This window comes from Vidua chalybeata (genome assembly GCF_026979565.1).
Source record: "Vidua chalybeata isolate OUT-0048 chromosome W unlocalized genomic scaffold, bVidCha1 merged haplotype SUPER_W_unloc_4, whole genome shotgun sequence".
NCBI lineage: Eukaryota > Metazoa > Chordata > Aves > Passeriformes > Viduidae > Vidua > Vidua chalybeata.
The window spans coordinates 516,787-534,926 of NW_026530339.1; positions in this window are offsets into that span (position 1 = coordinate 516,787).

Consider the following 18,140-nt stretch of genomic DNA (forward strand, 5'->3'; position numbering starts at 1 on the left):
TGTAACTTACTGGGGCGGGACCAGCAAGTAAAGATGGGAATTGGAGTAGTGCCAAAGGAGGGGAGGATGGTACCCCAAATAATGTTATTAACTGAACAGGATATGGGAGAAATTAACCCAATAGTCTGGGCAGAAGGAGGGCGAGGGTTGTTAAATATCCCACCAATTAAGATAGAAATGCAGTCAGAAATTCCCCCAGTTCAAGTAAAACAATATCCCATCTCCCCTGAAGGCCAGAGAGGACTAACACCTGTGATACAGGGACTTGTGGAAGAAGGCATACTAGAACCATGCATGTCACCACATAATGCACCAATTCTAGCTGTCAAAAAGGCTGATGGAACCTATCGATTGGTGCAGGATTTGAGGGAAATTAACAAACGAACTATTTCCAGATATCCAATAGTATCAAATCCTTATACTTTTCTCAGTCAAATTCCACGAGAGCATGCATGGTTCTCAGTAACAGATTTGAAAGATGCTTTCTGTGCCTGTCTGTTGGAGGTGGGGAGCAGGAATTAGTTTGCCTTCAAATGGGAAGACCCAGACAGAAAATGTAAACAACAACTTAGGTGGATCCGCCTCCCACAGGGATTCACAGAGTCCCCTAACCTATTTGGATGAGCCTTAGAGGATCTTATAAATTCCTTTGTACCCGGGGAAGGAATACAAATTCTACAATATGTGGATGACCTACTAATATTAGGCAAAGATCAAGAACAGGTCCAACAGGCCAGTATAAGCTTACTAAATTTCCTGGGAGAAAAAGGATTAAAAGTATCAAAAAAAATTCCAATTTGTAGAAGAAGAGGTAAAGTACCTGGGGCATTTAATTAGAAAAGGGTACAAAAAGCTCAGTCCTGAAAGAGTTGTGGGGATCCTGTCAATTCCACCACCCAAGATTAAAAGAGATGTAAGAAAGCTATTGGGTCTAATGGGCTATTGTAAGTTATGGATTGATCAGTATACTCAAACTGTAAAATTTTTGTATGAAAAATTAATAAGCACAGAACCTGTAGCCTGGACTCCGGAGGATACAAACAAAAGTAAGAGAAGACCTAGAAGAAGACCCTTTGCCATATGGAAGGGTCCTGTATATAGATAGATCCTCTTGAATTGTAATGGGGAAAAGGGCATCAGGATATGCCATTATTGAAGCCGTGGAAATCAAAGAAAAAGAGAAATTACCCTCAAATTGGTCTGCACAAAGTTGCGAGATATATGCGCTAAAGAGAGAATTAGATTTATTAGTAAACGATATAGGGACAATCTACACAGATTCTCAATACGCCTTTGGGATAGCTCATACCTTTGGAAAAATCTGGCAAGAGAGGGGATGCCTTAACTCAAAAGGAAAAAATCTGGCACATGAAAGTCTGATCAAGGAAGTACTCGAATCCCTCAGAGGACCAAAAGAAATTGCCGTAGTCCATATTAAAGGCCACCAAAAAGGGGATACCCCTGAAATCCAAGGAAACAAATTAGCAGACCTGGCAGCCAAAGAATCTGCCTTTGAAATGGGGGACCCAGTCATAGTCCTGTATTGTGTATTTTGAATAATTCGTGCTTATGAGAAATAGATGTATGAAATATATTATATTGGTAAGAAATATTCTTATAAGGTTTCTTAAGCAGTCAAGCCAGAGTCGGGAAGATTGCCTCAGGGTATTTTGAAACCACAACTGGCAGCAGAGAGAAAAGGACCTAATTTGCAAGCAAATGAACGTGGCTCGCTCGGAGATGGGTCCTTCTACAAGGTGATCTGAGGAACACCCAAGTGATGAATACTCGATAAATATCTAAGATTGAGATAGCCAGAGCCATCAGGAAGACTCATCTCAATGCTGAGTTCCAGTAACTTGATGATTAGCATACATCACTTCCCCGGACACGGTTTTGTTCACCTCGATGCAGAGAAAAGAAGCTACATGAATATGTGAACCTCTGAAAAGAAGAAAAGAAACCCTGCCTCAGGCAGAATAGACAGCATAAGAACTGCTCAGACAGAACAGTCTGGGTGAACATAGGAAATCTGTTGCTGTCGAGGTCGGACCTGTGTTTCACCCAGCGCCGATCCCGGGCTCGGCACTGCTTTTTTGATTGTGGCTATCTTAGACCAAATCTCGGTCGCGAAATAAAAATCTATTTTATTAATTATTAATTTGGCTTGATCCTTTTTACCTATAACAGTTCTAAAGGTAAAAGAAGACCAGGGAAAAATAAGGGAAGAGGAGGTACCAATTTTCAAAGACAAAGAGCTAAAAGAAATAGAGAAAAAGGGAGGGCTAAAAACAGAGGATAGAAAGTGGTGGACTCCAGATGGGCGACAAATATTCAACCAAATAATAACCAGGAAAGTGATAGAAGAGATAAACCGATTAACTCACTGGGGAACATAAGGAATATGTGATCATTTCCTGAAATATTACATGGGAATGGGAATATATGAAATAGCCAGATCCATCACAGGAGAATGTTTAACCTGTCAAAAAGTCAACAAAAAGGTGATGCGAAAAACCACTCCGTGAGGGAGGAAATTAGCTATAAGACCCTTCCAGAGTATTCAAGTTGATTTTACTGAATTAACTCCAGCCCAAGGGTATAAACACCTATTGGTCATATATTGGTATCACTAATATCGATGACAGGACGTGCCTTGGCTTGTCTGGCCCCTGCTGCTGAACCAAGTCATGGCAACTGTGGTGTTTCACCCCAGAGACACCTTTGGCTAGCTGGATGCTGCAGATGGGCACGTGGAGACAAGTCCAGACATGCCGGAGCTCCGGTGGCAGCGGGATGGCGCTTCCTCTCGTAGAGGGTCCACTCGCTCAGGCTTCCCTCTGCCGGAGAGGCTTTTAAGGCGATAGTGAAGGAAAGGAGCCTGTTCTGATAGAGGGTTTTAATCCAGAGCTTTTATTCTGCCCCGCAGGCTTCTGAATCCAGCAACTGCTCCAACAGAACTCCCAGACCGCGTGGTTGCTCTCCCTTTTACCTGGGGGAGGGGAGGAGGGAAGGAATAGGGACCCCACCAACCAGGTATGGGAGAGGAGGTCTCAAGGGACAAAGGACACCTGGATGGCTCAATGCCCCCCGGGGGTAGAGGGCATCTTTTGAATCTGCCCAATCACTTGATGCCCTTCTGGAATTCCAGGAGTAACAGACAGTGCCCGGCAGGGGTCAGGGTGGGGAAAGGAGGGGTGATTGACACACCTGGGAGGAAATCTTCAGGGGACAAACCCAGAGTTTGGGGGTAAACCATGAAATCACACTGTAACAGTCATAATTGACCATCTAACCCACTGGGTTGAAGCATTCCCCACTAGAAGGGAGACAGCCCAAACTGTGACAAAAGTTCTCTTAGAAGAAATTATTCCGAGATACAGGCTAGTAAATATTATTGATTCGGACCATGGCCCCCACTTTACATCCAGTGTTCTGCAACAAGTCATCAGGGCCCTAGGAATAAAGTGGGAGTTACACACCCCTCGGCACCCTCAGAGTTCTGGGAGGGTTGAGAGGATAAATCAAACCTTAAAGAAAATTTTAACAAAATTGGTCTTGGAAACCCAATGGAATTGGGTCAAATGTTTACCACAAATGTATTATAAATAAGAACAAGACCCAGAACAGATCAAGGGGTTTCTCCTTACAAAATGTTGTTTGGGCTGCCTTTCTTGCTTACCCGGTACAGTATTGGGGAACATCGAGAAGGGGGGATGACCATGCAAAAATATATAAAAACAGTAACAACAACCCTAGAAGAACTAAGGAAAAAGGGCTACTTTCCCCAAACTTCCCCACTGGACTGTAAAATACATGGTATTAACCTGGGAGACTGGGTATTGATTGAATAATGGGAAATCCCTCCACTAACTGCTTGCTTTGAAGGCCCCTTCCAGGTGCTGCTTACAACAAACACTGCAGTAAGAACAAAGGAGCAGGGCTGAACTCATGCACGTCGAGTGAAGGGTCCAGTACAACCCCCAGCTGAGGCAAGCGAATGGACTATAGCCAGCAGAGACGATAAAGACTTGAAATTGGTCCTGAGGAAAACACCAAAAGAAGCGCAATCCTGAACACAACCCCCCTACAGGAAGCCTCTACATTGTTATCTGCATATCCTTAAAGTTTGTTAATGTTTGTTATAGTTCTAGTGTAAGTTTTTGTTTAGCTAAAAATTGACAATCAGAACAACATCTCATTTTCCAGTTGTCCTGGTTCAGGGCAAATTTAAAAGAGAACCCCCAAAGGGGTTCTTCTAGGAAGCAGATTCAATCAGCCCCTCCCCCCAACTGGTTTGGGAAAAAATAACTCTTTGGAGAAAAGTGGAAAAAACTGTTTATTAAACAAGAAAGCCTAAACAATATTAAACAATAAAACTTCTTGCCACTCCAAAAGAGAGACAAACTCAGAAAGTCCCCTCCCGAGGCTGCAGCTCGGCTCACTCAGTCTCTTATCAGTCCCTCTGGCACTGGAAATGCTGCGGCCCAGGCCCGGCCTGCCGGGCCACAGGTGCGAGCTGCTGCTGCTCTTCTGGGTGTTCAGTCCAGAGCAGGTTTGAGCATGTCTAAAGAAAAGGAAAAGCCACAGTCCAGGGGACTTTTTGCCTCAGCTAGCTAAAACTAACTAAAAGCAAAGGAGAGCTCTGTCTTGCTGTCTGTCTGTCCACAGACAACAAAGTGCAGGAGCAGGAATGTGGAGGAGTGAGTGTCATTTCTGAAAACAAACTCCGTGCTTCTTCTCCCCCCCCTTCACTCCTGGAACAAGTCTTAAAGATGCAAAACTTATTATTCAGCATAAACAGAACAGACGATTGGGGATAAAAGCATCATACAGTCAACCCAGGACACCGGTTCTGTTCCATAGAGCACTCTCCTTGCAACCCTAATTGGGACCAAATTGAGGGAAGGGAGTTGGTACGATAAGGGTCATGGCAGAATATCTCCAGAAGAAGGGAGAACCAGAGGTGGGAGGCAAGACTGGATCGGGAACTACCTCCGGGAAACACTCTCAGGGCACCAAGAAAACCCCTGTGATTTGAGAGGTGAGGAGGCCAGCCCGTACCAGACTCCCACTGGTAGCAATGCTACTACTCATCCACTTCAGAGGAAGTGGAGAAAACACTTGTGAGAAGTGTTATTATCCCTTGTATAGAGGAGATAAAGTAAGTGTATAATCAGAGTACACACAAACATGAATCCCAAATGTATCAGTCACTCCCAGTTAACAACCTGTAAAGAGGATAATTGTGAGTTTGCGGGCTCCACATTGGGCAACTCCCTGAGTGCTCCCCTGGCAGGGGGAAACCCTCCTGCAGCAGTTCTTTGTCAGGAAAAGGAGATGCACAGGACTTTTTCAATCTTCAGGTTCTTGTTTTATTGTTATCTTATCAAAACTTCAGCACACTGTCTGCACCCAGACCTTGCATGCTGGAAAACAGCACAAAAATGGCTAACAACCTCGTATTGCAAGGCATTTTAAGTTTAATCAAAAACGAAACTACCTAATTAAGAAGTGACACCTAGATTATTTCCCTTTCTAACCCAATAACTGACCCCTAAAGTCCCACAATGCAGATTTTTCTACCCAATTACAAGATACCACCCAAACCCAAGAAGAAGAAGGAAGAAGAAGAAAGAAGAAAGGAACTCAAGACAACACCCTGTACCCTCCATCTTGTACCCATCTACAATATGCTAAAAATCCTAAAACCTAAATTTCTCACCCATGTGACATACTAAACTACTTTCTACAATCTCTACAATCTATTTTACACTTTTGCGCTTTCTAGTTTACTTTGAAGCTTTGGAGACTTTCTCCATGAATGAGGGTCAAAGCCAGTGTTTTCCTGGGAGTCAGAGCACCCCAGGGCAGACAGGGAGATATTTCCCTTGCCCTGGGTTCCCACAGATAATAAGATATATTGGTTGGCTAAAAATATTGCAAACCCAAGCCAGAGGATGTCCAGAGAGTGCCCTATGAAAGAAAGATGGGTATGTTTTGAACAAGAAAGTAAAACCAACTTAGAGGATACATTCAAAGAGAAAGAAGTGCAATTGAAAAGACAAAGGGATAGAGAGGGACAAATATATGGTAAGAATATTTTTATCGATATGGTGGAAAAGATTACAAGAGAATTTATTTTGACTGATTGTTGGGTGTGTGTGGGGACACACTTAAGTGAGATTTCGCCATGGGATGGTATCAGTTTGGGTCCCCTAGACATTTTAAAATGGATTACATCAAGAAAAAGCATGGTAGTACCTAAAAGAAGGGGAGTGGAAACTAAAATCCACAATAATAGGGGAAGAGTGTTTACCAAGAAAAGGGAAAATGTTTACTATAGAAGTAGGAGAAATGCCATGTGAAAAATATCTAGCAGCAAATGACACACACACCAGGTGTGTTGCTTCTTGTCTCTCCGACTTCCTTGTTTTCGCCCGGCTCCTCTTTCCCGGGGCGCTGGCCCGGCGCTTCCGGGAGCAGCCGGAGAGAAGCAACAAACACCTTTGTGGGTTCGTTCGATACGGACAGAGCTAGTTAGAGAGCACGATCAAGACCGGGATAAAGAGACTCAAGAGATTGGACACTTGTTGTGCAGTCCAAAGTAGGTTGTATTTGCTCGAACGCCGCACATACAAGTGACAGTGGTCTGGGGTTGGGTTACAGGTTTTATAGGGGAAAATAAGAGATAAGGTGAAACCAATAGAACAATGCCCAGTGTGAATACATTATAGGTAAAATCCAATGGGAATAGCTTCAGGGGGAAGGATGAATACATGTAAAAATACAGAATAGAAACTCCAGCTTTAGGTTTAGGAAACAGAAACTCCCATTTCAAATTCACAAAGCCTTTTTGCTCCGTTTGCGTAGCTGTACACTACAGCACAGGTGGATCCCAGAAACCCCCCATTCATATTGGTCAATAGAAAAAACTGAAAGTAGATGTGTATACAGTGAAAAAGAAAAAATGTTTGAATGCTTAGGAGATTATATTAACCCATTCTGGGCAACAGAAACCCTATCCAAATATTGGAAACATATAATGAATCAAGATTCTAATTTCTGGGATGCACCTAAAAATTTATTTTGGATCTGTGGCAACACGGCATATGTGAAGTTACTGGGAGAGTGGAACAGGAGTTGCACAATTGGAGCTATAGAACCATCCTTTTTCTTACTGCCTAAGGATGCAAAATCAAACTTGGGAGTCCCAGTATATGATGATCTGGCCAGAAAGAAAAGGAGTTTATTTGGCGGAACCCAAAATTGGAATAATGAAATTTGGACCCCACAAAAGACTATCGATACTTATGGGCTGGCTACCTGGGCCCAAGATGGATCCTGGGGGTACAGAATCCCAGTACATATGCTCAATCGAATCATCCATTTACAAGCAGTACTTGAAATAATGTCAAATCAAACAACTCTGACCATTGATCTCTTAAACCAGCAACAACAACAAACACGATCAGTAATTGACCAAATTTAATTGGCAGTAGACTACCTCCTCACAGAGGAAGGAGGGATCTGTGGGAAATTTAATACTTCAGAATGCTGCCTAGAGATTGATGACCACAGTCATGTAATTAAAACCATTACTCAAAATATTAGGAAACTAACCTATGTTGGAATGCAAGAATGGACTCCCTTGTTTGGAGACTCCAATTGGTGGGACAACTTATTCACCTGGAACAGTAAATGGTGGAAGAAATTGGTCTTTGTAGTGTGTGTACTTTCAAGTGTAATATTCCTACCATGTGCAATTCCATGTCTAGTCCGGATAGTAAACCAGCATTGTCCAAAGCAGCATCAGGGGTAGTTGTCAGAAATACGGTACTCTATGTACCATAATACACCTAAGTAAAGTGCACCACCCCCAAGCAAAACAAGACAGCCTGGACAGAATTGTAATGGGCCAATCAAGCGCCTTAAACCTTCATGCAAATGAAGGATCCAAAAATAAACCAATCCAAAGGGACAAAAAACAGCATAAAAAGGGGGCATCCGACCTAGTGAATCTGTGCCGCTCCACCTGGAACATCGGGGACATCGCTGCTCAGAAGACCCAGCGCCGGCACTGCAGCATCTTCGACGGGAACGCTCCTGCTCAGCCCGTGGACCCCCTTGCTTTAGACCTTTCTTTTTATTACAATAAATGCTGAAATCACTTTTAGTACCGGGAGTGTGGTCTCGTTTTAACCCCTTTTACCATAACCAAACTACAGTACATGCTCAACAATTATCAACTATTTTACAACAGCTTCTAACCTATTTTTAACACTACTAGTGTTTATACAACAACATTGGGACTATCCTATGTTAAAAAGCCACATAATAAAAAGTCTTGAAGCCAGGTCTTGTAACACCCTATTAATCCTAAAACATTTTACAGCTCCCCTTCAGTCCTGGGCACCAGCACCTTCAAGCCTCCCCAGACACCCTTTGGGCCAAGACACCCCAATCCTTAAGTCAAAATATGCCTCAAACATTCAACACTTCTCTCCACCACTGGCACCTTCCCTTCAGAGACTCCAAGCCTCCCCTCCAGCCAGAAAACTGAACAATTTCACAGTGGCTTCCCTTACCACCTCCTCCCATTCTCTCAAGAGGAGCAAGCCTTTCTCATAATGCAATAACCTAATTCCTAGGGATTGTTATAGATGGATAATGAGATGATTGACTCTCGCAATTAAGAGATGAATATTGTGTGAATATTAAGAGAAGCTTTATTGATGTATAGTTATGTTATTGTAGTTTAAATGTCCTCTGTTTCTCCCCATAGTTCTTCTTTCCCTCCTGTACTAGTTCAGGGCAAATTTGGGAGGGAACCCCCAAAGGGGTTCCTCTAGAAAGCAGATTCAATCGGCCTCTCCCACAACCTGTTCAGGAAAAATACTTCCTTGGAGAAAAATGGAAAAAACTGTTTATTAAACAATAAAACCTGAACAGTGTTAAACAATAAAATCTCTTGCCACTCCAAAAGAGATACAAACTCAGAAAGTTCCCTTTGTGGACTGTAGCTCGGCTCACTCAGTCTCCTATCCATCCCTCCAGTGCTGGAAATGCTGCAGCCCAGGCTGGGCCCGGTGGGCCATAGGTGCGAGCTGCCAGTGCTCTTCTGGGCGTTCAGTCCAGAGCAGGTTTAAACAGGTCCAAAGAAAAGGAAAAAAAAACACAGTCCAGGGAACTTCTTTGCCTCAGCTAGCTAAAACTAACTAAAAGCAAAGAAGAGCTCTGTCCTACTGTCTGTCCATTCGCAGATAACACAGTCCAGGAGCAGGAATGTGGAGGAGTGAGTGCAGTTTCTGAAAACAAATTCTGCGCTTCTTCTCCCCCCCTTTGATCTCAGAACAAGTCTTAAAGGTGCAAAACTTATTATCCAGCATAAACAGAACAAATGTTTGGGGATACAAGCATCATATAGACAACCCAGGACACCCTCCCTCTGTATTGTTGCCATCAGACAGCCTGGGTTGTCTAGGACAGGTAGAAAGAAGGTGTGCACATGTGCCCCTTACATGGGGCAGCTGGGAATGGAAAAGCTTGTTGCTGGGGGAGGAGCGGCATGACAATACCTGACCCTCCAATCAAGTTGCAAGTAAGCAGTCTCCACCAATAAACGGCAAAGAAGAGTTGACTGACAGACTTTGGGAGGGGCCAGGGTTGGCTGATGCAACTCCCAGAAGTATAAAAGGCGAAGCATCCATCTTGAAGACAAGTCAGCCACGTGGTAGACAGCCATGAGGGCAGCTTCCAGGCCTGTTTTTCCTTATTTAGTCCTTTCATTTTACTTTTGTGAAGGTTCAATAAACCTTTTGAATTTTTAAAGTGAGCAGTTGTTTCTTACAATTTTTGGAGGCTCTTTAGCCAGGATAAAAATACCTCCTCTCCATGACTGCAGGCGATGTTGTACGAGAAAGGCGTGCCCTGCCTCATTTTCAGCAGCTTAGTCGAGTTCTCCTGTGACTACTGGTGAGTGCAGGTATCCCCGGAGGACAGCAGAGGACTAAATAATGAAAAAGAAGAAAGGGAAGGAAACTGCAGATCTAGAGGGTTGGGGGTATTTGAGTGCATGTATGCACTCAAGTATGACTGGGGTAATTTCGGGAGTGTGCTTGGGGTAGATATGAAACTTGAAATATCCTCATAATCATTTTGGCCAAATTTTTGTCTGTAATCCAAGTATACAAAAGCCAGCTCCAGGCCAGTCGTACACGGGACCCGCTCTAAGAGTCCATTGGAGCTAAAGGACAAGGGAACGGTTTGACATTTTAAGGCTTAGAAAATGAAAGCAGGGATCCCGTAGAAGGAGAGGACCCTGTGGAAGGTGGGATGCGTGTAATAGATATTAGAGTTATGGAGACCCAAGAGCACATGGAAACGTCAGATTGAGGGTCACCGGTTTTAGAGGATGTTAGAGTGATGGTGAAAATCGCTGTTCAGTGGAGATAGCGCTTGTTTCGAGGTGAGTAGACACGGCAGCTTTCCTAACGCGTGGGGGGGTGGGAGGGGTGAAGAGAGGCCGTGTGGCAGCCTCAGGTGGAGCAGCGGTGTGCTCAGCGTGGTGAGCTTCTGGTGTGTGGTCAGCACAATAACTTCCAAAGCTTACCAGCTGAGGTGTGATAGGGGGTGCTGCCACTAATGACAGCAACTGAAAAGCACCGTGTGCCTGGCCACGGTGACTTGGTGGCGCCAAGCAGTGGAGTCCAGCAGGCTCACCTGGTGCCGGAGTGCCCAGGAGCGAGGGAGAAGGCGGACAGGGTCTCCCTGACCCATGGGCATAAAGGAAGCCAGCGGGGGGGAAGTGAGTCTACGTAGAGTTGTGTTTGCAGCCGCACTCAGCGCAGCGGGTTTCTGGTACACACCGACCCAGTGAGGATGGGGGAAAACCGGTGCTGAGATTACACGTGGCGCTGCTGGCGATCAGAGACCAGCCAAGATGCGGATGTCCCCAGGCCAAGGCGCAGGGTCTGCTGCAGCTCCCCTGTGGAGCCGTGAGATAGGGATGCTATGTGGGTGATTGTGGCGTTTGCTTTTCTTCTCCCCGGCTGCACACAGCTCTTGGGAGCCCGGCTGTGGCGTAGCTTCCATGTGCTGCCGGGGTTTTCTGCTGTGGGTTCCCGGACATGGCTACTGCGTCCTGGGCGCGTGGGCTGGCCAGCCGCTGTTACCGTGCGCTAGGGATCCAGCAAAGAAGTAAGGAATTTGTCCATTTACTCCGTGCTGGACTGGAAAGGTTTATTGGTCACGTGGCGCGGTTCGATGGAGAGATGCAACTGCTCCCGACAATCGCATGGGAGAAATGGCGCCTGGGTTCCGGCGGGGTAGGATTTTATGGACGGGCAGGGCAAGAGGATCCATGGCCTCCCGTCCAATAGGGGCGGCTGCCGTGGCGGTGATGTCGGCAACAGCAACCAACCGAGATGGCGCTGGGGCGGTTCCGGGGTCCCAGGGCTAGTGGGGATGCGGCATCAGGGAGATTGGCAGGGAACTCTCTGGCAAGGATGGGGAGTGTCTGCTGGAGTGATTGGGGTAAGCTCCAATAGCACGCAGCTAGGAGCAAACAACCGCGGGGATGGGAAACACGGGGGGTGCGCGGGATTACAGAACTTGGCTATCTAACATAAATTAAAAACCCCTAATCTAAACCCGAACCCCAGTATGCAACAGGTGATGGCACCCGGTGGCAACGGAGGGCCATGGGCAGGGGGACAGCTGCCGGTGGCGATTGGGACGACTTTTGCTGAATACACAGGGTTTCCAAGCCAGGGACCGCATGGGCAGTAGGGGACCAGGGGCGTCCAGCACAGTAACTTTCACTGAGGGTGACCATGGCCATCAGACACACTGGAGCCTGGAGCCACTGGTCCACAGGTGCGGGGCTGCCAGTGGCGCAGGCTGCGCTCATGGGCTGGGGGAGTTTAAAGGCGTGGGGCCGCTGATGGCAAGAGCCGCTGGCACGAAGTGCCTTTGGGCTCAGCGCTGCTGGGAGTCAGGCCATTGGAGCCTGGATCTGCTGGTCTGTCTCTCTGGGCTGCCAGCCGTGGGGGCTGCACTCTCATGGACCAAGAGATTCGGAGGCGTGGAGCCACGGGCAGCGAGAGGCTGCTGCTGAGCCCAGCGGAGCATGCAGGGCGCTTCACGGGTGGTGCCGCCAGGGTCAGTTGTGCGAGGACCTTGTGGACCACAGAGGTCACTATCCCAGCGGTGGTGCCGCGGGATGCATTCTGTGTGGAGACTGCTGAGAGTCTAAAACTCTTGGCTGTGCAGGGGCTTCTCCGCAACCCACCAGTGTGGGGCTGAGCAGACGCGGAGCGGGGATGTGTGAAGGCACATTGCCAGCTCAACGGGGAGGGAGTGGTGGCTTAGGGTGCAGGATGCAGGATGCAGTTGCATGCTGCACAACAAGTAGTAGATACCTCCTGGGCGGTGACCCCGGCACCCTGGGCTCACCTGTATAGAGCTGCCCACAGCGACTCAAGAATGCCGGAGGCAGCCACACCCAGTGGGGCTGGTCCGGGGGCACCAGGCTGCAGAGACTCCCCTGCGATATTCACCAGCGTGGAACCACATGAACACGAGAGCACCACATGAGCAGCTCAGCAGCTGCTTACACTGGTGTTCCAAGAGTATAAGCTAATTATTAGATTTTATTTTCCAAGAAGAAGGCAAAGCTTCCTCTTTCTTTCTCTTTTTTTCCCTCTCCTTTCTTTCTCTCTCCTTCTAACTAATCAGGGATACGGGTTGTGTTGGGAAAGCCTAGAGTTAGCCTATCAGAGAGGCAGGCTCTGTCTAGAGAGCCTGTAGTTGGAATGAACTGTGAGCAAACTTCCACAATGATAGGGACCACAAGTACCCCTCCCTTTAGTTAAAAGGTAAGAAGTATCCCTTGACAAAGCACCACAGTCTAGCTGTGTAAGGGGTGAGGAATACCATAACCTATTTATTTACTCTTTGAACAGTACACATATGGGGATTACTTAATCACTGTCATATATTTGGATGTTGTAGATTACTGATAGGTTTTGTATGCAGATCAAATTGTAATTGAAGTTATGAGATAAGTTAGGAAACCTCTACTAACATTCTGTTTTCATTAGTGCATTTAAAATTACTTCATTTGCAAACTTGCAAAGCCTTCCAGAGAAAGCAATTTCCAAATACCTTGTGGAAACTTTGCACAAAAATGCTGTTAACAATTTTGGATTTTATTTATACGTGACATCTTACTGATATCAGAAAGAGCTGAGCTGTTCTTTCTGGGGGGGGGGGGGGGGTTGATGCATTGCCTGATGGTGTTGAATAATTTGGGCAATTCAGAAACTAGTTTAATAAGAATTTTTGTACTGTATTTCTAAATACTGTTCATTATATCAGAAATCTTCTTGAATTTTGCCTAACAAGAGAGGAAAGATAGCTTCTTATTTAAGCAGCTGGGGGAAGGGGACTTGGGTTTGGTTTTGGTATTGCCCTCTTCAGAGAAGATGCAACAAATCTATACTTGGCCTTAAAGGAATAGAGGTACAGGATAAGACATATTAATGTATGCCATGAGAACACTGAAAGAATTTGAAAATTTGGCACCTCTTCATTTCAAAGCCTTCAGTCTCATCTACTGGAAAGTGCATCAGTATATTCATCATTCTGAGAACAGGTGATAGCCAGTGCTATGCCTTGTTCTCTCTCTTTTCAGTGCCTTTCTATCATAGCAGGGGTCCCCGCCGGGTAATAATTAGCATTGACTCCATGATTCCAGAAGGCTGATCAATCGCTTTATTGTACTATACTATACTATACTATACTATACTATACTATACTATACTATACTCATTATGAAACTCATCACCCTTTCAGACAGTCCGATAGAGCTTTGACCAGATTGGTCAATTGAATCCAAACACTATCACCATTGGCCAATTAAGAAACTACCCTTTGGTAAACAAATCTCCATAGCACATTCCACATGTGCACAACAACAGGTGCAGCAAGTGAAGATAAGAATTGTTTCTCATTCTTTTCTCTGAGCTTTTCTCACAGCTTCTCACAGCTTCCCAGGAAAATCCTGGGAGAGCTATGTCTCTCTCTGTTCAGAGGATATATGATTACCACACCTTTGTCTCTAGTTCTAGTTTGTATTCATTTCAAAGGAGAAAACTCTTTTCATTATAAAGGAGATAGGCCAAATATTTTTATACTTGTTGTGCTGAAATTGTTCTTTCTAAGAGAAGTACTTGTCCAAATCTCCATAGTCTAAATGAATGACCTCTCCTTCATGCCAATCTAGCCTCTAGGAAAGACAGAACAACCAAAAGTGCCCAGTTTTGTTCCATCCTGCTGTTGTAGGGTAAGAGGCAGGAGGCAAGAATCCAACACAGTCTTTCTTTAACCTTTCCTTTAAAACAACAGTGTCTGTTCCCACCCCAAAGGCACAGAGGGTAAAATACTGCCTAGAAGTGACAGGGTGGTAACAAACAGTAGATGTCCTACTACTCTCTTTCCAGAAGCGCTCCGGGGAGTGCTTTACATGTATGTGCCAGTGTGTATCTATGGGTACATGTGTACCAAGGTGTATGAGTCTTCTCATGCAATACCTGTGTGTGTTGGTGTGCACAGCTCTGGGTGCACACACACAAGTACCAAGGTGTACACGTGTTGTGTGCATTACTATATACATATGTGTTAAATTACCCCCTCTCAGGTGTGACTAAGTTTGTGTACAGTCCTGTGTTTGTGGGTGTGCACAGGCTCTACAAGTGTGAACACAGCCCTGTGTAAGATATGTGTGTTGATGACATTACATATAGTAGTGTGCACAGATGTATATGCTTGTGTTAATGTACACAAGTTTTACATACAAGCAAGTCTCATGTTTGTGAGCATGTGTGCATTAGTAGAGAATGTACATAAGTGAGTGTCTCTGTGGCACACATGTGCTGGTGTGTGCAGGTAGAGCGTGTGCAGCTCCATGTGTGTGCAAGTGTGTGCTGCTGACAGGTACCTCTGTACACCAAGGTTCTATGCCAGTAAGCAAGTAGCTGTGTGTGTGTACTAATTCTGCACATACCCCTACGTGCAGACATGGGCTGAGCACGCCCAGAAACACGGCTCTGGATGCACAGCTCCATGCATGCAGCTGCTGTCCCACCCAAGAAAACAGATGTGTGTGTTTGTGTGTGTCAATGTGTATGTATCACTACTGAGCTCTGCTGACCAGAGTAGCTCCTAACTCCCTGTGTACACTCTATTACAATATGTAGAGTTCTGTCGCCGTTGAGCAGGATGGGAACAGAAATTACTCCAGTATCAGAAGGCAAGAAAGAATTGATTTATTTCAAATGCACTGCTCTATATATTGAGAACATCATGCAGATTAATTTCATTGGTCTTAAAGTAAAAACATCTCACACCATTGGTGCGCTCTGAATGATGCACAGTAGCAGAACCTATCTTATAAACAATGTGAACAACAAGAGAAAGATAGAGAATTATTTACATTCCTTTCCAACTGTTTCCCAGGCTCTTGCCTGATTAGAAAAGCTCTCTCTTTCTCTCTGACTGAACTGAGAATACCCATAGAGTTCAACTTATTTTATAACAGAAATACAAATCAACCCATTCAAACTGCTGTTATTTATGTTCTTACCTCGTGTCTTAATTTTGCTGTAGACTTTTTAGAACTTATGTGTGAACTCATTCTTGTATATTGATAGACTAATGCTATTCTCCTGTCACCATACTTTGTGAAAGACAAGTGAAAACCTCACAGGACTACTCTACATGCTTTAGATAACTGTTTAAGTAACATTTTGAATGGAGAATTTAAATTGCATTAGTCATTGATATACTTGTTCTATGAAAATTACAAGTATCTGTTAAGGAGAGGAACAGTGTAAAGTGTTAAAAGAATTCACTTAAAACTAAAGTATGGTGGGAATAGAGGGCAAGACCAGATTGGCCCCTGTACTCGCCACCAAGAAGATTATAACCCTGCTGCAGGCAGCAACCCTGTAGGCATGGTAGGTGGGGGTAAAAGTCATACTGGACCTCTGTTCAAAAACTCTACCAAGCATTTTGCTTAAAACCCTTTTCCACTGTCCTCACCCACATCAATAGATGCTATTATAACTAATCCAAAATCAAACTTAACATAAGAAAAACATGAGTAGTTCATAAAAAAATTAAAAATTAGTTAATTGCTTGAGCCAAATAACTTATAAAAAAGAAAAGGGGGTTTGTTATAGATGGATAATGAGATGCTTGGCTCTCACAATTAAGGGATGAAGATTGTGTGAATATTAAGAGAAGCTTTATTGATGTATAGTTATGTTATTGTAGTTTAAATGTCCTCTGTTCTCCCCATATTTCCCTTCCACCCCCCCCCCCCGTATTGTTTCCATCAGACAGCCTAGTTGTCAAGGACAAGTAGAAAGAAGGCGTGCACATGTGCCCCTTACATGGGGCAGCTGGGAATGGAAAAGCTTGTTGCTGGGGAAGGAGCGGCATGACAATACCTGACCCTCCAATCAAGTTGCAAGAAAGCAGTCTCCACCAATAAACAGCAAAGATGAGTTGACTGACAGACTTTGGGAGGGGCCAGGATTGGCTGATGCAACCCCTAGGAGTATAAAAGGCGAAGCATCCATCTTGAAGACAAGTCAGCCACGTGGTAGACAGCCATGAGGGCAGCTTTCAGGCCTGTTTTTCCTTATTTAGTCTTTTTGCTGTATTATTGTTAAGGTTCAATAAACCTTTTGAATTTTTAAAGTGAGCAGTCGTTTCTCACAGGATGGAGTAAATTAACCTCTTCTCCCACTTGTTCCCATTAAAAGGCAAAATACTGTTTACTATGCTCTGTAAGAGGACATCCCCAAAAAGTATCCCTTAAATCAAGTACTGAATAGCACCAGTGTGAGGAGGGAACCCAACCCAAGATGGTACAAGGATCTAGGACTATGGAATGCCTTGGTTAATAGTTTCCCCTACTATTCTGTGAGAAATGACCCTCTCACTTCAACTGAATTTTTAAAAAAATTAATTAAGGATAATAGGGAACAAAATCAATAAAGGAAAAGTAACAGTGCTGGGTGCATAGCCGTCGCCAGAGGCACACCAGCTGGCCATAGCTACTCTTCTTATATACCCTTTCTATTGCATCAGTCAAATACATATTCATAAATGATTATACACATTTCTTTGAACTCATTTACATATTCCAGGAACTCTTTAGCATGGTGTCCTAGGGTGATGTTATGGTGCTTGTATCTCAAATCGTGTGTTCGTTTATGCCTGATATTATGTTCTGTGCCTTCAGGACTGACTCTGAAAGTGAAGGTTTGTTTTGTCTTGTTATCAGCCGGCTCACCTCCCCCCATGGTCTGTGTCTAGAAAAGGCTAGGCTTGCTTGCTAGCTTGCTTGTTGGCTTGCTTGCTTTTGCTTTGCCCTTGCTTTTGCTTTTGCTTTTGCTTATTAGTTAGTTTAGCTAGGCAGTCCAATTTTTACCCTGGACTGTTTTTTTTTTTTTCTTCCCTTTCCCTTTCCTTAATATCATCTGAACCTGCTCCAGACCGGGACCTGGGAAACACAAAGAAACACCGAGAGCCTGCATTTTGTGATCTGCAGCAGCCATCCCCAGCGACGGAGACCAATAACTGGGTGAACACTCCCAGGAGAGACTTTCTGAATTTGTCATCTCTTCAGAGCGGTGAAAGAGTTTTGTCATCTGGTGTTGTTTTTTTGTATTGGGGAGTGTTTTGCTTGTTGAATAAACAGGTTTTTTTCCCACTTGTCTCCAAGGAAATTCTTCTCGAACCAGGTGGGGGAGGGGCCATGGGGGGTTTGCTTTCTGGGGGCTCCTCCTGGAGGTCTTCTCCCAAATTTGCCCTAAACTAGGACACATGGTTCCTCCACTGAACTGCCTTTTTAGAGCATGTACAGTAATCTTGGATGTGGTTTTGAGGGTCGTGTGTCACCTCCTCACAACAGACCCCTATTCCGTGGTTTCAGCAGGTGACAGTGATAGTCGAAGTGTCAGTAGCAGGGGTCCTCATCACATCCGTTCCTCAAATGTTATCTGACCATGCAGATGGTTTTATCAGTTTCAGTTATTGTAAGTTAACCATAAGTACTCTACATCAGC